The 5301-nt window shown below is 45.9% G+C and overlaps 1 pseudogene; it reads left to right on the top strand.

Moving 5' to 3' along the window:
- Window positions 1–2095: 2095 nt before the first annotated feature.
- LOC125119140 (olfactory receptor 4D6-like) lies at window positions 2096–3031 on the top strand (annotated as a pseudogene).
- Window positions 3032–5301: the final 2270 nt, after the last annotated feature.

The following is a 5301-nucleotide window of genomic DNA, read 5'->3' as shown; positions in this document are numbered from 1 at the left end:
TCTTTTCACCATTGGCCATTGGCCAATCTTCTACATAAGAAATGGTATTCCATCACAATTTCATTTTCCATTTATTTGATTGATATGTGATTGAACAACTTTTTATTTGTGAGCTGATCAACTCTATTTCTCTGTGAATTGTGACCCATTTTTAAGTATTTATTTCTTACTGAATAAGTTCTCTCCATATATAAAATGCTGTCTATTTTGTATTTTTTACATACACTTTCTCAAGTTTTTCATTTATTCTTAGCCTTAGACTTAAGTTAAACACTTATGAACCATGGAAGTTTTATATTTTTAGTTAGCCAAATTGAATAATCTTCTGTGTAATGTTGACAAAGATCTCTTCCCCTAAAATTATAAAAAAAATTACTTAAAATTTAATATTTTTTGACATTTATATTATGAAGATAATAACATTTTCAGCCTTCTATTTTCATAGAAGTTAAAAAGTATTATCATTTACATGAGATCACAGTATGCCTATAAAAAGAAATCAAGGGAGTTCCTGTCATAGCTCAGCAGTAATGAGTCTGACTAGTTTCCATGAGGACAAGGGTTTGATCTCTGGCCTTGTTCAGTGGGTTAAGGACCTGGCATTGCCATAAGCTGTGGTGTAGCTTAAAGATGCAGCTTGGATCTGGCATGTCTGTGGCTGTGGTATAGGCCAGCAGCTACAGCTCCAATTCAACCCCAGCCTGGGAACTTCAATATGTTGTGCGTGTGGCCCTAAAAAAAAGGAAAGATAGAAATTATACATTCAAACACAATTAGAATTAGGATGTTTCTTTACAATACCTTAATTATCATTTAAAATTAGAGAAACTACCATATCATTTGACCCAGTAAGTCTAAGTCTGGACTTACAAATTCACATGAAAATGCTTTCACAAAATGTTAAGAATAGCATCAGAAAATGTATTTGGCTTTGAATCTCTGATTTTTCAATTATTAACTTGACAAATATAGGGAGTCCCCGTCGTGGCGCAGGGGTTAACGAATCCAACTAGGAACCATGAGGTTGCAGGTTCAGTCCCTGGCCTTGCTCAGTGGGTTAAGGATCTGGCGTTGCCATGAGCTGTGGTGTAGGTTGCAGATGCAGCTCAGATCCTGAGTTGCTGTGGCTGTGGCTGTGGTGTAGGCCGGCGGCTACAGCTCCGATTTGACTCCTAGCCTTGGAACCTCCATATGTCGTTGGAGTGGCCCAAGAAAAGGCAAAAATACAAAAAAAATGGCAAATATACAAATGTGAGCAAGTCACTAACTGCTCTAAGCTTCAGTTTCCCCTTTATAAATGAAGATAATCATAACTGCTCTATAGAACCCCAAAGTGGCATCATGAAAATCAAAATCAAGATGATGTTACAGGTGAAGACTTGGGTAAAGCATAAAGCTTTGTATACATTTGAAGAAGTTATTCTTACAGGGCAGAAGACAAGCCATAGTCAAATGACCATAATCTTTCTTTTTGTCAGATCGAGAACATAAAACTATGATGGTTCTTGTTGTGGCTCAGTGGTTAAGGAATCCAACTAGGAACCATGAGATTGTGGGTTCGATCCCTGGCCTAGCTCAGTGGGTTAAGGTGTGGTGTGCATTGTCACTAGGTGTGGTGTAGGTTGCAGATGTGGCTTGGATCGTGAGTTGCTGGAGCTGTGGTGTAGGCCAGAAACTACAGCTCTGATTAGACCTCTAGCCTGGGAACTTCCATACACCATCAGTGTGGCCCTAAAAAGACAAAAAGACACCCTCCAAAAAAAAAAAAAAAGAATTTTCTGACTGCAAAAGGGTAAGCCCTGGGAAGTTCCTGTGTGGTGCATTGGGGGATCCAGCATTTCCACAGCTGCAGTTCAGGTTACAACTGCAGCATGAGTTTGATCCCTGGGCCAGGGAACTTCCACATGCCATGGGTGTAATGAAAAAAGTAGGGGGGAGAATCTAGCTTGGTTTTTCTTAGTAGCCACTATGATCTAAATGCTTAAAAGAGCCTTATAATAAAATACGATAAATGATGTTGTCACCTCAGGACTTCACACTCCTAACTCTAAAATATCTTCACCCAAAGTAGATCTAGAAGAGGGTGCTACCCATCATGGTCCAGAGAAACCACACCAACATGAAGGAATTTTTCTTCCTGTAAATCTTGTTTGTGGTTTTCCTTGCTGTTTATGTAGGAACTATGCTGGGCAATGCCCTCATGTGGTGACCATCACTTGAGAGTCCCACCTCCACACTCCCATGTACTTTTTCCTGTGGAACAAATCTGTCCTGGACATTGTTTTTTCATCTCTCACCATTCCCAAATTCCTAGTGGATCTTTTATCAGAGAGGAAAGCCATCTCCTACAATGGCTGCATGGCTCAGATCTTTTTCTTCCACTTTGCTGGTGGGGCAGATATTTTTTTTCCTCTCTGTGATGGCCTAACACAGATATCTTGCAATCTCTAAACACCTGCACAATGTAACCCTTATGGGGGGAGATGTGTGGTTGGCCTTGGTCTTGGCTTCCTGGGTGTGTGGTGGTTTGTACTCCATTGTTAGATTATTCTGATGCTTCCACTCCCCTTCTGTGGCCCCAATGTCCTGGATGCCTTCTTCTGTGATGTGCCCCAGGTGGTTAACCTGGCCTGCACTGAAGCTTTTGCTCTGGAGCTCCTCAGGATCTCTGACAATGGGCTGGTGATCCTGCTATTGTTCCTCTTGCTCCTGGGGTCCTACACGAGGATTCTGGTGGTGCTGAGATCTCATTCTGGGGAGGGAGGGAACAAAGCCCTCTCCACCTGCACCTCCCACATCCTGGTGGTAACTCTTCATTTCATGCCTTGTGTGTATATCTACTGCCAGCCTTTCACTTGTGTGTACATCTACTGCCATGCTGCCCATGGACACAGCTGTGTCCATCAATAACACAGTCCTCACCCCCATGCTGAACCCCCTGATCTACACCCTGAGGAACCAGGAGATGAAGTAAGCCATAAAGAGAATGCAGAGGAGGCTTGGGCCTTTTGAAAGCAATGAATTGGGATGAGCAGTCAGACAGAGCCTGGAAATCTAATTTGAATTGGTTACCTCCCTGCTAACCTAAGGGTCAGAGACAGCTGGCTTTTTCTCTACAGTCATTTTCCTATATCTCCAGAGCCACTAAATTCTTTTTTATCTTTTTATGACCTCACCTGCCACATATGGAAGTTCCCAGGCCAGGGGTCCAATTGGAGCTGCAGCTGCAACCTGTGCCACAGCTTGTGGCAACACTGGATCAGTCCAGTGTGCAAGGCCAGGGATCAAACCTGCATCCTCACAGAGACAACATCAGGTCCTTAACCCACTGAGCCATAACAGGATAATATAAGAACAAAAGGAAGAGATGAGATCAGACATCAGCTAGGGTACTGGGGAGAAGTATGGTCCATGAGGTTGAAATCAATAACCTAAATGCTGGAGTTCCCATCATGGTTCAGTGGTTAATGAACCTGACTAGTATCCATGAGGATGTGGGCTCAATCCCTGGCCTCATTCAGTCGGTTAAGGATCTGGCATTGCATTGAGCTGTGGTGTAGGTCTAAGATGCAGTTTGTATCCAGTGTTGCTATTGCTGTAGTGTAGACTGGAAGCTACAGCTCTGATTTGACCCCTAGCCTGGGAACCTCTGTATGCCCTGGTGCAGCCCTAAAAAGATGAAAAAAAATCCCTAAATACTATTTTGGTATGCTCTGTGGCTCTCAAGCCAACATATTGGACCTCATTTTCTCCACCTGCAAGATGGAAGAAACATTGTCTACACACAAGGTTGTCATGAGAATGAAACCTGGTAATTGTTGAGAGGATTGTAGCTGCAAAATACAGCCCCACTCCTGTGAATGATCAGGCATACAATGTTCCCTATTGTATACATGTCTGTTCCTAAATATGTATTTAAACAGAATATGAATGCATTTGTTTCATACATTCTCTCTCTAGTGGCTGTTTTCAGTGGATTATTAGAATCACTTCTTGACTTAATATTGTGAGTGCATAGTCTTCAAAATAGTTCATGAATTAGTGAAAAGAGAAGGAACAGCATAAGTTGTAAGTCAGATATATACATGAACAAATCTATATGCATGGACCAAGCATTTCCTATGCTCAAGTCTGTTCAACATTTTTGTCCACTAAAATTAATCTCAAAAGAATTACAGACCTCGCCTCTGAAGGTCCCCGAGAGAGGGCCGGGGGGCGCCTGGGTGGGGGCTGGGCACCGAGACCTCGACTCCAGAGGTTAGTCCCCGAGAAAGGGCCGGGGGACGCCTGGGTGGGGGCTGGGCACTGAGACCTTGCCTCCAAGAGTTAGTCGCCCAGAAAGGGCCAGGGGATTCCTGGGTGGGGGCTGGGCACCGAGACCTAGGCTCCAAAGGATAGTCCCTGGGCTGGGGGGCGGGGCAGAGCAGAAACTGCTTGGGAGGTCTAGAAACCATTTGATGGGGCAGAGACTCCCTGGGAGACTAGAAAACAAAGCTGTCGCAGAGGAAGGGAGCAATACTCTAGGGGCGTGGAAGTGGAAAGCCGCATCAGAGGGAACTTGGGAAAAGATCCTGGTCTGCGCCTGTGCTGGGGAGGGGAGAGAAGAAGGGGTGGGTCCCCATAGAATATACCCCATGCCACAGCAAGCTTACAGGCCTGCTAGCTAGCTGAAAGCTGTGCTTCCCAGTGCATCCCCTCCCCCCACCCTCTACCCTCTCCCCGAAACTGGGGCTGCCTGCCATCCAGGAGGGCTGGCCTCAACAATTGCCTGAAGCCTACCACCGCAGGGGCTGTCCCTGCACAGGCCTGCTTGCCCTTTGGAGGGGCTACACTTCCGCAGAGTAGCACCAAACACCACCAGCCCCCGAGAAAAGGCCTGCAGCCCAGAAAAGCTAGAACAAGCCTAGCCAGGCAGTGAATAGATCTGTGTAATTCCTGGACGGTTTTTCTGAGTAGGGCTGCCCCTGGGAAGGAGCCTCTTTGGCTTCCAACGGCCCTGCTACCCGCCCAAGCCCCCAGGGGGTGCCCTAGTGGATCAGCTGCATAGGACTGCCAGCTCCAGGCAGGACCCCCTGCAGCCAAGAAAAGCTGCAACAGACCTGGCCGAGTTGGGAAAAGATCTCAGATGGTCTTTCTGAGTTGGGCTGCCCTGGGGAGGAGCCTCTTGGGTTTCCAATGGCCTTGCTACCCGCCAAAGCCCCCAGGGGGTGCCCTAGAGGATCAGCTGTATAGGACTGCCACCTCCAGGCAGGACCCCCTACAGCCCAGAAGAGCTGCAACAAGCTTGGCCAAGCTGGGAAA

This window comes from Phacochoerus africanus, unplaced genomic scaffold (assembly GCF_016906955.1).
Source record: "Phacochoerus africanus isolate WHEZ1 unplaced genomic scaffold, ROS_Pafr_v1 Scaffold_15, whole genome shotgun sequence".
Taxonomy (NCBI): Eukaryota; Metazoa; Chordata; class Mammalia; order Artiodactyla; family Suidae; genus Phacochoerus; species Phacochoerus africanus.
This window is presented reverse-complemented; position numbering and strand designations above follow the sequence as displayed.